This window comes from Dipodomys spectabilis, unplaced genomic scaffold (genome assembly GCF_019054845.1).
Source record: "Dipodomys spectabilis isolate Male_0828 unplaced genomic scaffold, ASM1905484v1 ptg000365l, whole genome shotgun sequence".
NCBI classification, from domain to species: Eukaryota; Metazoa; Chordata; class Mammalia; order Rodentia; family Heteromyidae; genus Dipodomys; species Dipodomys spectabilis.
This window is the reverse complement of record NW_024871042.1, coordinates 8,377,965-8,395,737: the sequence shown is the minus strand read 5'-3', so window position 1 is coordinate 8,395,737 and position 17,773 is coordinate 8,377,965.

Here is a 17,773-nt window from a genome sequence, read left to right as displayed (position 1 = left end):
GGCTGTCAACTGACTTTCCCCTGCCCTGTGAAATCCATTCTTTGCTGATCTAGTGGTCTTCTTTTTTTTCCTCTTGTGATTGATTTTCATTAGAACCAGAGCCTAGTATAAAGTTCATGGCTCCTTCAGGATGAGAGTCCATACAGATGACAAGAAATGGCCACAGTGGTGAAGAGCTTTTATGCCTGCCAAGCCCAGAGGATGAGTACCCGTCAGAGTGAGGCCAGGACAGAGCTGCAGCTTCAAATCCTGGAGCAGGGAGCAGAATGGTTAATGTGATTTTCCCCCCCATTAGGGATCGCAGGGGTCCCCTGATGTCACAGTATTTAGGATATTGTTTGATTTTCTTAGCACTTTCTTTCTCTGCCCTTCTCTGAAGTCTTAGATCACAGTGTTAGATTTGTCTCTGCTTCCTCTGATCTTGTTTTTGATTTTTCCACCTTGAACTCCTGGCCCTGAAGAGCTGGACAGTTTAGTTTCACACTTTTATTGCCCCATCTGCTAAGTCAACCAAATTTCCCAGACTGCACACAGAGGAAAGAAAGGTGTAGACATCAAAGCTTCCTTGAAATTCTTTGCAACCCACATACCTTCTCACTGCAGAGTCCTCTAGTTTCCCATTGGGCTGTCCTGAGAGATTAATTCTAGATCCAGGAAAGGAAAAAAAAATGAGATTCAGTAACTATTTATCTTCTTTCTATTTTCTTTTTATTTTATTTTTTGTGCGTTATTTTTTTACTGTACAGAGGGGTTACAATTACATGGGCAAGATAATGCATACAGTTCTTATCAAGCATTGTAGCCTCCTCCTTTGTTTTCCCTTCCCATCCCATCCTCCCCCCACCCTGACCCTAAGATATGTATTCAAATGTTTTTTTTCTTTCATGCGATTGTTTCTTTTCTATTTTCTAATGTCTCAAATCAGCAAGTATGCAGTCTCTGGTTATTCCTATCAAAGCTACTTTTCTATTAAAAATTAAAACCATTTATATTATGCAGGGCTAAAATGTACTAAGAACAAATGTTGATTTTCCTCGTCTTATTTCATACTGCATATTTGCAGAATGTTTTACAGCTCACCATTAACTAATAGCAGAGGCCTCTGTGTGAGAAAAGCAGCAATGAGTCCCATTAGTCAGAGAAAATAAAGATGGAGCCTGAATACCAACTATGTACTCCTGCAGGATTGTCATTTCCAGTCTGCTGTGGCGCTGGTTAACATGTCTGCCTGTGACAGCTGATCTCTGCCTTCAAGTCCTTGTTTTCAAAGGAGTCTCTTTTTTAAAAACTACCATAGGATAGGGCTTCTCATGATTTGATTTTATCAGTCAGAATGACAAGTAGGAAATCATATTTGGGGAATGCCTTTTTTTGTGTCCCATTTGACTCACACACTACAGTATCAAAAGTGGTTCTCAAGCAAGGTGCTGGTGGCTCCTATCTATAATCCTAGCTACTTAGGAGGCTGAGACCTGAGGATCGATATTTAAAGCTGGCCAGGGCAGTAATTCTTATTCTCCAATTAGCCAGCAAAAAACTGGAAGTAAAGATGCAGTTCAAGATTGTCAGCCTTGAACAAATAAAAGCTAAGGGAGAGTGTCTTGGCCCTGAGTTCAAATCCCTGTGCCAACACCAAACAACAGTGACCTCCAATAAGGTACATGAGTCCTGCAACACCCTCTTGCTGGGCATCCTTCAGGGTGGTGTGGGCATGTGAGTGGCCTCCTGCCTTCAGATTGGGCCCAAGCCAAGTCTCTGCCTGTTCTAAGATTACTGCAAGCCTTCTTCAGCAAGGAAGGGGTAGATTTAGTGGAAATCAAGAAATTAGGGCAAATTTAGAGATGAGTCTGTGGAAGTCTATGAAGATGCTACCCTTAGAGGTTGCAGTAGGAGGTATGTGATGTTTTCCAAGGTCAGTCACACAGGGAAGACCTATTTTGTGAATCTTGCCTTAATCCAGGGCAGCTGTCTCCACTCTTAACAGCCTCAGCTCCTGTGCAAAAGAACCCAACGAAATCCTAAGCAATGAGGTACAATGCCCAGCAAACTTGAGAGGTTCTTCCCCTTGCTCCCACTTAGCTGGAGATAATAACAAGAGGTGACACTAAAAGAGAACTGAAAGTGGGGTTCATGAAGGAGGCCCAAATGAACATTCTGGGTGGGATGCTTGACACAAGGGTGGGCTGGGGACCCTGGCATGGATGGATCTGAGCAACTAGCTTGGTATGAAAAGTGTCTAGAATGAGGGTAGAGGAGGAACATTTTTACTGATTTGAGGTGCTTTGTGAGCTGATTCTTCTGTAGAGAGAGGAACATCGGGAGGATCTGGGCCCTGGAAGGGAGCAATGCTATGTGTCAGGTTATAAGACCAAGACCCCAATGCCCATCATAAGGCCTCAGGTCTGACATACTCAGCTCAGTGATGGAGAATAGGATTTGCCTATTACACAATGTGCACTTCTGAGTTTGCTTTAAGAAGAACCATTTCCTTCCCAGATAGCTAATTTTCTACAATTGGACAATCTTCCAGCAAGTAGAAAATCTATGTTAACATCTTTATTAATAACACAGTAGGCAGACCTGTGGGAAGGGAAGCTGAAGAACGGCTGTCCCTCAGGTTGCCCGGGGCTCAGAGCCATCAATTCTGTTCTTCCTTAGGTTACATGTCACAAAGAGGACAAGAAGCAGGATGAAAGGCTGAACTCTATCTCCCCACTTGTCTAGAGCATAACCTTGCACTGGCTATGTCAGAGACCCCATGAGAAGAGCACACTGTCTTTGCAATAAAATATAGAAGGGAATAGCTTAACACAGGAGCTGCTCACAAAGATATGATGGTGATAGATTTTTGGAATGGATGGTGTTTTCTTCATGTCTTGTCTCTTACAATCAGTCACCACTGAACCAAGAATATAAACATCTCTACTACTTTCCCAGGCCACTGGATCTAAGTGAAAATCTTATATTTCTTTTGGCCCATAAAGGACAAGGCACATTTAGGTCTGTGTTCTGTAATTCAGGGGGCCTCAAACATGCCTTAGTTTGATCTGCAGGGTTCATTCCTCACAGATGGCTCTAAAGGAGGATTGTTCTGGACTTGGAGTCTGGCAGGAATGCCTACATGTGACAGAGCCCTCAGCATGCATAAATCCTGAGTTCAAGCCCTAATAGCACCAAACAACCACTTTCTATCTCTGGCCAGGTTTTCTTTGACATGGAAGAATATTGTGGGTCAAGGATAGGATTGCAGTAGTCAGGGACAAACAAAATTTGCTGAATTAGTTCTCACCTCTGCCTCTTAGATTAATAAAAAACATACATCATTGAGATACTACAAGTTTAAGAGAAAATGAATATGTGCATTTAGCTGGCCAATTTTTTTTTTTGGCGATTTGTTGCTATTTGAAACCTTGCATGGAGATGTTGCTGCGATAGAAGATGATTAAATTTTCAGCTTATTGGCTCATTTCTTGATGTTCCACTTATAGCCGTCATTTTTTTTACCTAGGATTTCAGTAGTCCTAGGACCAGAAATTCAACCATTGGTTGGTGTTCTACAATGTTAGATTAATGTTAGATTAAATATTAGATTATTAATGTTAGATTAAAACCCACCTCCAGCCTTGTGTTGCCAGTCCCACACACCTGTAATGCTAGGTAATCCTAGCTACTCAAGAGGCTGAAATCTGAGGATGTGGTTTAAAGCCAGCCTAGGCAGGAATATCTGTGAAACTCTTATCTCCAGCTGACAACCAAAATGTCTGAAGTGGACCTGTGGTTCAAGTGGGAGACTCTAGCCTTTAACAAAAAATGCCCAGGGACAGCATCCAGTCCCAGAGTTCAAGCCCCAGGACCTCTGCCAAACAACAGCAACAAAAACATATGAACAAACAAAAAAGAAAAACAAACCCTCTAAGTAATGATGCAATAGTTCTTTTTTTTTCTGGTCCTGGGCTTGAAATCTGGGCCTGGGTGATGTCTTTGAGCTCTTCAGCTCAAGGCTAGTGCTCTACTACTAATAGCCACAGCACCACTTCTGGTTTTCTGCTGGTTAATTGGAGATAAGTCTCATGGACTCTCCTGACTGTGCTGGCTTTGACCCCAATTCTCAGGTTTCAGTTGCCTGAGTAGCTAGGATTATAGGAGTGAGCCACTGGCACCCAGCCAGTAGTTCTTTTTTTTATTATTTATTTATTGTGAGAATACCATATAGAGGGGTTACAATTACATGGGCAAGATAAGGAGTACATTTCTTATCAAGCATTGTTGCCTCCTCTTTGTTTCTCCTTCTCATCCCTTCCCATACTCCCTTCCTCCCCCCCATCCGATCCTCCCCCCCACCAAAGTTGTAAAGTTCATTTTTCGACATAACGACTTGCACATCTTCTTGTTGCAATGGGTCCATCTCTATCCCGAGTTAAATGATTTGTTTTTTTCCCTTCCCCCGCACAAATTATACCAACATCAAATACAGTGAAAGCACATTACAGGATGAAATAGAAGAAACCCTAGGTCTCCTTGGAACAGGCTGAAATTTTCTTAATAGAGACCCAGAAATACAAGAAATCAAAGAAAGATTGGACAAATGGGATTGCATGAAATTACAGAGCTTCTGCATGGCAAAGGACATAGCTAGCAAGATCAATAGAAAGCCCACGGATTGGGAGAAGATCCTCACTAGCCATACAACAGAAAAGGGTCTCATATCTAAAATATACCTGGAACTCAAAAAATTAAATCCCCCAACAACAAATTTTCAAAGAAACAACTGCCCAATAAATAAGTGGGCTAAAGACTTAAAGAGAAACTTCTCTGAAGAGGAAAGAAGGATGGCCAATAGACACATGAAGAAATGCTCAACCTCTCTAGCCATAAAAGAAATGCAAATCAAAACAACATTGAGACACCACCTCATCCCAGTTAGAATGGCTATAATCAAGAAATCTAATAACAACAGATGCTGGAGGGGATGTGACAGAAGGGAACCTTACTATATGGTTGGTGGGAGTGGAAACTTGTTCAACCACTTTGGAAAGCAGCATGGAGGAGGTTCTCAAAAGACTTCACATAGAACTCCCCTATGACCCAGCAATCCCACTTTCTGGCCAGTAGTTCTTATGGTAGAAAATTGAGAGTCTGAGCAGGTTGGATGAGCAAGTATTCTTTACTGTCCCTGTGAGATTACTTTTACTGCTGCTAGATCTGTAAAGTAATCTTTGACCTGTGGTTTTACTAATTCCATAGAAAATAACTATCAACACATACAATGCCATTCTCTGATTGCTTGGGGGAACTGTTCATTGGGATGGACAGAAACAGTTTCTGTGTGACCTGGTTCCTGTTGTAGATTAGTAGCAGAGCAATGAGTTTTTGGAGTGTTTGCAAGTTAAGGCATCCATTCTGAAGCAAGATTGTCTTGTTCTGCAGGCTAGCGGGAATGTGGCCCACAAATACCCCATAGAATATTGTATTGTTGAAAACAGAAAATTGTATCCCAGGGTTGGGACTGCTCAACAAGACGATAAACATTATTAATTAATTAATTAATTAATTTAATTATTTTTGATGACAATTCTGGAGCTTGAACTCAGGGCCTGGGTGCTGTCCCTGAGCATTTTTTGCTTAAGGATAATGCTATACCAATTGAACTACAACTCCACTTCTGTTTTTTTTTTGTGTGTGTGGTTAATTAATTGGTGACTTGAGTCTCATGAATTTTCCTGCTCAGGCTGGCTTTGAACTACAGTCCTAAGATCTCAGCCTCCTGAGTACCTAGGACTATAGACGTAAGCCACTAGTTCTGTGCAAGTTTATAATTTTTACCACAAGAAGAAAAACCCCTATTCGCAACTCCTAGGACACCAGTGTCTCCAGGAGTGGCTTCTCAAGGTGAGCATTATGGCACGTGGCACTGAGGGCTTCAAATCTAATCAAGTGTTGAAGGGGAGACTGAGGATAACTGGTTATATCCCTAGAAGCTCATTTTAAGGTGGGGGATGAGCTTACTGATGTAAAAATTTTCTGTAACTATTCAAATAGTCCTTCATCCAAGAGTCTATGGGGTTGCTATTTGCCTACTGCTCTTAAGGGAAGGGAAGGTGAAGGCTGGCCAATATTATGGCTTGGTTCCCAAATTAATGACTGGCTGAGTATATTCTACTTAAGTACATCCTTTTCTCTACTCACAGAGGACAAACATGAATTTCAGACCTCAACTTTCACCTGAATTGACCATCAATGCCATAAAAAATGAAGTAGCCCTCAAGAGATCTGATCCTCAGCCAATACCCTTCCCAATCCAGACCTAGTTCATCAATCATCCAGAAATAAGTCACTGTCATTCACTGCATAGACTCGGTACTAAGTTAGTAGGTGCTCAATCAAGTAAAGCCATCTTCACCACAATCTATTGGGGTTAATTTTTACGGTCCCTTAGAGAGAACAAATTGTAAAAACATTGCGAATTGCAGGAGGAGAGCCACCTCCCTTGAAGCTTGTCCTGAAAGAGCCTGCTGATGAATATATCTACACTCAGGTTTTCCTTAGTAGTAATTAAAGCTTGTAGCCAACATGGCTGTCCATAATAAAGACTACACTTTCTGGACTACAGTAGGGTCAGTGATATAAAGTCACAAACATACTATGTGAATAGCATTCATGGACTTCTCAAAAGACATATTTGATGTGGGCCATGGTAGTTATTCTGTGTCCCTTCCGCCATCTATCCTGTTGCCTAAGAGACAGAGGACCTACCATCATCTATGAGTTTAGAAGAAGGAAAGGTGAGCCCAGCCCCCTGACAAGATGAAGTGCCCTTGAAATCCATGTTGAGTATCTGCACCTTCATGTGAGACTGTAATACACTGATATCCTGTTTCAGGCTCAATTGGGATTGCTGTCCCTTGTCACCAAACCCCTCATTGCTGATTCATTCACTCCCCTCTACAGCCTAGAATGATTCATTGGCTGTTGAGCTTCTGACCTCTGGGGCCACTAGCTACAGCTTGCCTAGTGGTTGAAGACTCTGGTCCTGGAGCTAAGCTACCTGTACCAATGCCCCAAGGTTTTAGTGTGTCAGGTAATGTAATGTAGGGAAGACAGGCTTTGCAAAGTGCTGGAAGACTCCATCTTGAAGCTAGTTTCTTGCTGGAGGCTGGTGGCTCATGCCCATAATCTTAGCTACTCAGGAGGTTGAGATTTGAGGATTGAGATTCGAAGCCAATCCTGGCAGGAACCTCCATGGGACTCTTATCTCCAATTAACCACCAGAAAACTGGAAGTGGCACCGTGGCTCAAAGTGATAGAGCCCTAGCCTTGAGCAAAAGAGCCCAGGAACAGCACCCAGGCCCCTGACCCCAAAAAAAGGAAGCTAGTTTCTTTACCATCCACCTCCTGGTAACTTGTCTTAAAGGACCAAGGCTCGTTAATCCTATAAAAGGACAGAAGAGAGGCATCATCAAGTTTTGAAAGTATAAGTATTGAACATTACTGTCCAGCAGGGAGGGAACTCAGTGGCTGGAGCTGCCTGTATTCTATGGACAAGTCTTTGAATCTGACTCTCCTGTTGTCTTTCAGCCTCAGCTAGGCCACTGATACCTGTGATGGATACATTGGATTTATCTTTACCTGTCAGGCAGGCAGCCAACAGAAGAGCCTGGGGTTCATCATTGACAAGCAAGAACCACACTGGATTGAGAATTGCTACCCAAGTGTGGACAGAGGAAAGGCAAGGCTTGTCATTTGAATGACAGTTTTTCCTCAGGTGTTTGCTGTCAGTGTTCACTCTCGCACTTCTCCTGAGCGATGGATGTGGCAGCTTCACCTTGTTTCAAGGGAAAACTGCATTGCGTAGCTGTTTTGAGTCTACCCGTAGTGTCAGATGTTGTTGTTGTAAATTCATTAGGAAACTGAATGAAGGTTGGTTTTCAAATTAGTAATGTGTGGGTTGACAAATTATATGAGAATCAGATGAGTAGTTGCTCATGAGAAACCAGTTTAAAAAGAGTGGTAAATAGGGCCCTGCACCTAACAGCTGCAGTACCACACTGCCTCCTATTAGGAGATGGTCTACAGGTCTTTTATCCTGGCTAGCAGCACAGTGTGAAATAGCACCAACACGTTGAAAATCGGCTTCACTGATAATGTAAAAATAACAACAAACAAACAAACAAAACCACTCCTGGTTTGTTCGGGTTTTCCTCCTAAAGAATCTGTTCTGTTTGATGAAGTCATTCCACTCTGCTCTCCCTAGGTGGTTATGGAGCCGAACATTCTGCCCACAGCCTCTGAGCAGGTGAGATTACCTTTAATGCTGCTCCCTGGGAATTGTCAAGAGGGAAAAGCGGTCCACTCCAAAATGCAGAAAGGTGGCTCAAGGAAAACTTGAACTCCCAGAGATCAGAAGCCTGATAAACAATGCGTCATCGTTTTTTTCCTGGACAAAAAAATGAATCAATTGTGTCACTAGGCCACTATGTGTAATCAAGATCTAGACTTGAATCATAAATTGTGTTTAAATCACCATTAGCAGGATGTTGAAGCTAGACACTAGGGAAAAAAGGAGTTTCCAGAAGAATATGAGGAAGTGGTCAACTGTGTTCTATGGATTCTAAAGGTATTCTTTGAAAAATAGCTTGATAATCATACAACTGACTATTAAAGTTGAATATGCTTGAGAGGCAGAGAGGGCCAAAGAGTCCTTAAATGACCATGCTCAGTCAGACTAGAACCTAGTAGGGACCATTGAAGGTCATTAATCACCAAGACTGAAAAAGAAACTTTTGGTCAGGGGAAAGGAGTCAGTTAATTGTTTTGTTCCATCATACCTGGTTGTGAAATCAGCAATTATTAATTTGTCACTTTCTGGGAGAGGACAAATTGCCATTGTGACTATCCTTCATTGAGTTTTGTTTTTTAAAATGATGATAGGTGCTTTGCTAATTAAGTGTTTTAAAATGTGCTAACTTTTCTAGGTTATACATGTAATTCCATCATTACCCTCGTAATTCTGGCTCACAGCTGTAATTCTAGTACTCAGGAGGCTGAGGTGTGAGGATCTCTGTTCAAGGACAGCTATGGAAGAAAAGACATTTCTGGTATATTGTGAAATTCTGTCTCCAATATAATCAGCAGATAGCTGGGCTGGAGGTATAGCTAAAATGGTAGAGTGTTAGCCAAGCAAATAAGCCAACTACGTGCAAGACCTATAGCTTAAACTCTAGCACTGCCAAAGCAAAAGTGCACCAACCCCCAGAGAGATGAATCCATTCTTTGTAATTGGAGCCCATCGCAATCATCAGAGGAAGAGGACTAATGATTGGGTGAACATGACTGGGAATTTGGCAGGTGAGGAGAAATATACTAGAAATAGATACTGATATCAAAGCCAGGTTATGGGAGCAGGGATAGCAAGCCTTCCTGTATGCTTCTGTTAACATGCACTTATCTGATAGAAAGTTCTTTATTCTACACATGAAGAAAGTCATTTAGTTCAAGGGGCAGAATTGGCAGAGTAAACAAAAAGAAACATCTAACTATTCTGTCAATAGGCAGCACACTTGATATTGGGTGACACTCATAAGATGAAATTAGAAGTATAAAAAGGCTATATCATCCAGTCAGCAAGCACAAGAAAATGTGCAAAAGACAAAGAAATGTAGAGATGAAGACACATTTTTTTTTTTAAAAAATTTCACTATGTTGTCCATACTGACATTGAACTCAAGATCCTTCTGCTCCAGTCTCTTGAGAGCTGGGATTATAAGTATGCATCATGATACCAGGCTAAAGAGAATGTGGCTTAGTGGTAGAGTGTTTGCCTAGCATGCATGAAGCCATGGGTTCGATTCTTCAGTACCACATAAACAGAAGAAGCTGGAAGTGGTGTTATGGCTCTCAAGAGGCAAAATGCTAACCTTGAGCCAAAGAATCTCAGAGACAGTGCTTAGGCCCTGGCAAAAAGAAAAAAGAAAAAGAGATATTGCACCTCATTTTTAGTTTTAGGAGGGACTAGGTGTAACAAATTATCCTTCACCTTTGAAGTAACATCTTGATGTGTCCTACACCACTAAAAATCACTACACCCTTAAAAAAAACTGAGTTAAGAGGCCCCTGAATTTCTATTTGATATATTTCTAGCCCTCTGGCATGCAAACAAGCACAGGGCAGTTGTTGCTTTTTGTTCTCCTCTCCAATCAGCATTTTATCCACATTATGGATCATATAACATCTTGTGGGAAAGCAATATGATCAAGAGAACTTATTTATGACATAGGGCTGGAGACTTGAACTCCTGGAGGAAGACAATGTGGAATGTTGTTGCCAGCTGAAAGCAGGCTTCTTCCAGTGGTCTTTATTCAGAAGGCTGAACAAGGATGCTTTGGCCTGAATAGCTACATACTAAGTACCAAGGGATGTGCTAATTTTCCCAAGCAATGAAAGCACACCTGCCATAGAAGCAGTAATTGAAATCTCCTTGTAATTAAACTTACAGTAATCCACTGCCATTCTTCAAGTTCTATTTGTCTCCTATACAGGCTAACCAAATAGGTGAATTAGAAGAATGACATCTTTCAAGTTCTGATGGTAGTGTCAGACCCTGAGAATGCTCTAGAACACGGGCTTTTAGTTTATTACTTTCTTGAATTAGAGAACACTTTACTAGGTTCCATGTGGCTTTTCCAACCACAATATTTGTTACTTCACAGGTGAAGGGATTGATGAGGGAATTCTTCCCACTGCTGAGTGTGGTAGCTACATGTGTGCATTACAGAACTTGGAAATAATTTTAAGATGGTTCCATGGACTTGAAAATTGAAAGTGCAGTTCAAATACTGCATGGGTTACCAAAGAGCCTTTGTGTATGTGTAGACAGCTTATCTAAGGCTTTTGAAAGTAGTAGCAGAGCTGAAATTTTTTTTTTTAAAGTTAGAATCTCACCCTGTGGGTGGTTGGTTTATAGCAGTAATTAAATTTCTAGGCTTGTGTCTACGTTGTGAGTTGAGTGCTTTTTCTTTCTCCGCTAGTCTGGGGAACCAGTCAATCTCATTACATTTAGGTTGAAAAAGTGCTTGAAAATATCATATACACAATCATTCAGCTCCTTCTTTCTTATCAGTGTTTGTTTAGGAGCATCCAATGTTAATAATATGCCATGGCCTCGCTGTGCACTCTTTGCTACCCAAAATGAAGACATTAATGTCTTGAAGTCTAATCAGGCTGGAGAGGCAATTCAAACAATCCCAAACCCAGAGTTCATCAAAATGAGGTTATTCATCAAAAATGATGTTATTCTACTCTTGGTAGCAAATTCCCTATTAATCCTTTGTCTCCATAGTAATAAACTAAATAGGATATGTGCTTACACAAAGAAACATATTCCAAGGAATTGGTCCTCATGATTGTGAAGTTCGGGAAGGCTGAAATCCACAGGGTGGGAGGACCAGCTGGACCCCTAGGAGAAGTGATGGTGTAGTTCTAGTCCCCAGCCCTCAGGTGGAGCACATGAATGGAAGGGGAGATAAAATCTGACTGTTCTGCTGGAGAAATTCATCTTGCTCAGAATATCTGACGTTTTTGTTCTTTTCAGGTCTTCAATGATTGGGCTAGACACCTACATTCTGAAGAACACCCTCTTTACTAAAAATTCATCAATTTGAATGAAATATCATCCAATCATCTACCAAATTGATATGTAATCAACTTACCTTTATTCTCTAATGTGGTCTATTAGCACATGCATACAATTATTTACTACATTCGTGAATAGAAGATGTATCTTTATATCTATGGTGATGGTTTTCATTGAGAGTGAACTGAGTAAAGGCTAATCTTTCCCACATCTGATGCTGAGGCAACTGGCTACACATATGAAAAGAATGATGAGATTGGGGATGGTGGCTCACACCTGTAATCCTAGCACTCAGAAGCTGAGATCTGGAGGATCATGGTTTAAAGCCAGTCTGGGTAGAAAAATCTGAAAGACTTCTTCCAAATAACTAGCAAAAATCTAGGCAGGAGGAGTGGCTCCCATGGTAGAGCACAAACCATGCAAGAGGGTAAGGCTCTAAATCCATACCCTTGTAATTGGGGGTGGGGAGAAGTCTTTTAAAATACAACAACCAAAGCATAAACAACAAAACAGTGACAAAAGAGATAAATTAGATTTTGCCAAGCTTTAAAACTTCTGTATTTCAAACAATAGCACACACACACACACACACACACACACACACACACACACACACACACGATGGGAGAAACTGCTGGGTGCCAGTGGCTCATACCTGTAACCCTAAATACTAAAAAGGCTGATATCTGAGGAATGAAGTTCCAAGGCAGACCAGGAAGAAAAGTCTGTGAGACTCTTAGCTCTTATTAACCACCAAAAAGCCAAAAGTGGGGCTGTCAGGTAGCAAAGTAGCTAGCCTTGAGCAAAAAAAAAAAAAAAAAAAAAAAAGCTCTGGGACAATGCCCAGACAATGGGGAAAATCTATCAGCAAAGCACCTATGGTCATTTTTCATAATTCAAAGTAATTTCACTTCATAAAATCTTCAAGCAAATACTGAGTCAGCACACCAAGTTTAGATTTCTGCAAGGCTCTGCTTATACTATCTTTTGTTAACCAATCAATATATGACCTTGTTTTAAGGATGTTACTGTTTAAAGTTGACTTATTTAATCTATGTGGTTGAACTCTGGGACATCAGTCCTATAACTCAGATTTGAATGGTGATTATCCAACCTATACTTTCATTTTAAGGCCTTCTTCCACTTAGGGACTCCAGACAACACATCAGCGTTATGGTTGAAGGCCATTTAAAATAAATCACTAATTTAAAAAAACAGAAAAATATATAAGAACATGGCACTAAATAGTCAAGAAATTAACTCTGGTGTTTTATGGTGTGAGGGCTGGAATGAGATAGACCACGCCTTCTTTTCCTCAGCTTAGAATGTGAATCTCAAGTAAGTCCAGTTCTTTACAACTCTGCACATCTGTGAATAACTATGCAAGCACCATGAGTATGAATTTGGAGTACAGAGGAACTTTATCAAGTTGGGAAATTCACACATGCAAAATATGTGAGTAGTGAGTTTTGATGGTACCAGAAAGAAGTTGAGTGTTTAAAATACATAAATAACTATTATAATAACAAATGACAGGTAACCAATCAAAAATGGGCAAGAGATCTACACAGATGGTTCTCACAGGAATATGAAAATGATCAATAAGTACATACATGAAAAGATGTTCATGAACCTAGAGGTATGACTCTCAAGTGGTCGAGTGCCAACCGTGAGTAGACAAACCCAAACAAGAGCACCAGCACTAGGCCCTGGGTTCAAGCTCCAGTACTAGAACACAAAAAATGAGAGAGTGAAATAGATAAGAAGCTCAGAGTCATTAACTCTTGCGGGGGGCAAGGAACATCCAGTCTAAGGCCTAAGAAATCATTTGCTACATATGTGTGATTCCCTTTGGCTTCCCAAGGCCTCTCTTCTTGTATTGAAATTTTTGTATGATTTTAAAAATATTTAAATAACATTTGACAGATTAATGTCTCCTCATTCCTGCAGGTAGATGCCAATCAAAACCAGAGAATACTACTTTATTCCCATTAGGATGGCTGAAATGAAAAAGATGATAAAAAGAGCAAGTGCTGATGACAATGTAAAAATTGGAATTCTTACCCATTCAGGATGTTAGACATTGAGTTACCAATTGTTCAGCCATTCTGCTCCAAAGTATATTCTCAAGAGAAATAAAAATGTCTGCCCATGGAAAATTCTGTGTAAAAATGTCCCTAGCCACATCATTCATATCAAGTAAAAAAAAACCAACAGAAACAAATCAAGTGTTCAACCATAGATAAATGGATAAATAAATGTTTCGCTGATAGAATATTACTCCAAATAAAAGGAGACAGTGATGATACATTCTTCAATAAGAGTGAACTTTGTAGATATTATAAATAAAAGAAGCCATTCCCCAAAGATCACAAATTGTGTGACTTCATTGGAATGTGATGGCTGGAAGAGGTAAATGGAAAGGCATGCAAAAGAGATTTGTGACTGCTTCTGGCTGTGGGGTTAGGGAGAAATGGGGAGTATCTGCTATGGGTCATGTAAGTTTCTTTGTGTGTGATGAAAATGTTTTAGAGTGGGTAGTACTAATGGTTAGATCGTGTTGTAAATATATTGTCTCATTCACTTCTACACTTAGGTGCTTACATTGCATGACCTGTGAGTTCTATTTCAATAATACTGTTAGAAAAAAAATTATATATCACACAACCTAGATGTTCCTCTCCTGCTTATTCTCCAAGTTAAAATGTTTACCAAAAATTGTATAAAAATACTGACAACAGGATGCTGATGGCTCATACCTATAATTCTAGCTATTGGAAGTCTGAGATTTTAGGATTGGATGGGGAATGTCTGTGAAACTTTTATCTTCAATTAACCAGTAAAAATCCAGACATACAGCTGTGACTCAAGTGGTAGAGTGCCAGCCTTGAGAAAATAAAGCTAAGGAACAGTGCCCAGACTCAGAGTTCAAGCCCAGTACCAACACAACACACACACACACACACACACACACACACACACACACACACACACACACACACACACACACACATTGATAAAAGCTATATTAGTACTAGCCTAAAATTCAGAATAACTGAAAATGACTGTCAAAGTTGTGGTAAGATTCACAAAGTGGAGTTTTACTCACCAGTTAGCCAGAATCAACCAATGATATGCCAACTGGCACATCCAAGTATCTTGGGCAAAAGATATCTAACCTAGGAGGGAGCATATTGTATGATATATAATTGTGTTTCCCATCCAAATAAAATCATAAATCAGAAAAGCCGATCAACAATGACAGAAAGACAGTTCCTGGGGCTGGTCTGTGTAGGATCAGCATAAAGGCACACACGAGAATTTTCTGGACTAATGGAAGCAGTTTTAAATATTAAACATATTTTTATTTTTAAAATATATTTTATTGTAAAAATACTATACAGAGGGGTTACAGTTATATGAGTAAAATAATGAGTACATTTCCTATTGAGCATTGTGACCTCCTCCTTTGATTTTCCCCCTACCATCCCTTCCCTCTCCACCTCCCCAACTCCTCCCTCCCCAACCCTGAAGTTGTAAAGTTCATTTTCAACATAGTGTCTTGTACGTCTCTTGTTACAATGGGTCAACCTGTGTCCTTATTTCAGCATTTTGTTATTTCCCTTCCTGTCCCCAAATTAGGAAAATGTATATACAAGATGTAGGGCACCAGAATTAAATACAGTGAAAACAGGAGTTATACCATGGGGGAAAGAACATACGAAAGGAACAAAAAGTCACATAGTGCATTATAAATACATTAAAAACAACAGCAAGAAAGATAAAGCCACTTGTTTAAAAACTAAACAAAGATAGGAAAATCACATAGAATAGAATGAAATTGATGTATGTATGAACTACCTGGCATTGCAGTGATTTGTCTCATAAGAGGACATGAATTAATCAAACAAATAAGTAAAGGCTGGGCACTAGTGGCTCACACCTGTAATTCTAGCTATTCAGGAAGCTGAGACCTGAGAATATTGGTTCAAGCTAGGAAGGTGGGAAAGTTCATGAGATTTTTATCTCCAATTAATCACCAAAAAGTTGGAACTGGAATTGTGGCTCAAATGTTAGAATGCTAGCCTTGGGTAAAAAAAAGTCAAGGGAGAGCACCCAGGCCCTGAGTTCAAGCCCCAGTGCCAGAAAATGCACACACACACACACACACACACACACACACACACACACACACACACACACACACACACACAGAATATGAACCAGTGGAACAGAGAGGCCCAGAAATGTAATACAATATTTGCATGTGATAAAGATAGTGTTTTCAAACACCAAAATGGATTTTCAAACATCATATGACTCAGTAGCAATCGCTACAATTGTTTATCTCTGGAGAAAAATCACTGCCGCTGAGTTAAATTCAAAGCAAGTTTGAAATGATGACATTTGTGTATCACAGGGTTGATTAGATGACTTTCTGTGTTTGTGTGTGTGTTAGAAAAATGTAACAGGACAGGAGGTGTGGCTTTAATGGCTGCAGTGGTGAAATCTTGCTTACCAGTTGTAAGACCTTGAGTTCAAACCCCAGTACTGCTATAGAAAGCAAAATAAAGAAGTAAATAAGGAAAAACGGATTTTCAAAGGCAAACATAGTAGATATCTCAAGTGTCTGATCACAAACTTGGCTGAAGACATTGTAAAGCACACAAAGGATTAAGTCACTTGTCCTGGATCATAGCTAACTAGAAACAGATTCCAAACAGGATAAAAAATTTTAAATTCCATTCAGTAATATTGATGACAATCATCTTTAAACAAGGGGATTGCTAATTTTATAAAAGCACTCTCTGGGGTATCTCTTTAAATATGTGCTCTTTGGGCAAAGGATCTATGTAATTCAATGTTTGGAACTCATCTTTAGTAGGCATAAGGCCTTGGGTTCAGTCTCAACAACAGGGAAAATTTTTGCTTTTCATCATGAGTTTGAGACCAGACTGTGCTAGCACAGTCTCAAAACCAGAAAAACAATAACAACAAAGTTCTTCTCTAGACCTTTTCAAAAAGATTTGAGGCTGTAACTTGATTAAGAAGAAATTTTGCTGAAACACAGTCATTTTTTGTCATTTGACAAAAAATGCCTGGGCACTGTCCTTGAGTTCTTTGGCTTAAGGCCAGTGATCTTTTTTTTTTTTTTTTTTAACAATGTAGTGAAACATTTTATTTATTTTTTTTAATTTTATTTTATTTTATTTGTGAACATACTGTACAGAGGGGTTACAATTACATGGGCAAGATAATGCGTACATTTCTTACCAAGCATTGCAGCCTCCTCCTTTGTTTGCCCTTCACATCCCTTCCCAGCCTCCCCCCTCCCCCCCAATCCCAATCCTTCTCCTCACCCACCCCCCCCCACTCGTTTTGGACATGGCAACTTGTACTTCTCATTGTTGCAACAGGTTCACCTGTATCCTTAAATGACTTGTTTTTCCCCATCTCCTCCACAAGTTATACTGACATCAAATATAGTGAAAGCAGGGGTTATACTGTGGGGGAGGGACATACAAAGCAACAAAGAAATAATCTTATAAATGCGTTAGAAACACATGCATGAAAGAAAAAACATTAAAATACACATCTAAGGGTTCATTTTCCTAACATCACATTATCTGACCTTTTCTGCTTGACTCATACATATCTAGATATTGCAAATAAGGGAAACCGTGGGACCTATGTTTCTTTGGGCCTGGCTTACTTCACTTAATATAATTTTTTCCAAGTCTTTCCATTTCCTAACAAATGGGGCAATGTCATTCTTTCTGATGGAGGCATAGAATTCCATTGTGTATATATACCACATTTTCTTGATCCATTCATCTACTGAGGGGCATCTGGGTTGGTTCCAGATCTTAGCTATAGTAAATAATGCTGCGATAAACATAGTTGTGCTGGTAGCTTTAGTGTGGTCTTGTTTGTAAACATTTGGGTAAATGCCCAAAAGTGGGACTGCTGGGTCATATGGGAGCTCTATGTGGAGTCTTTTGAGGAACCTCCATATTATTTTCCAAAGTGGTTGAACAAGTTTACACTCCCACCAACAATGAAGTAAGGTTCCCTTCTGTCCACATCCCCTCCAGCATCTGTTGTTGTTAGAGTTCTTGATTTTTGCCATTCTAACTGGAGTGA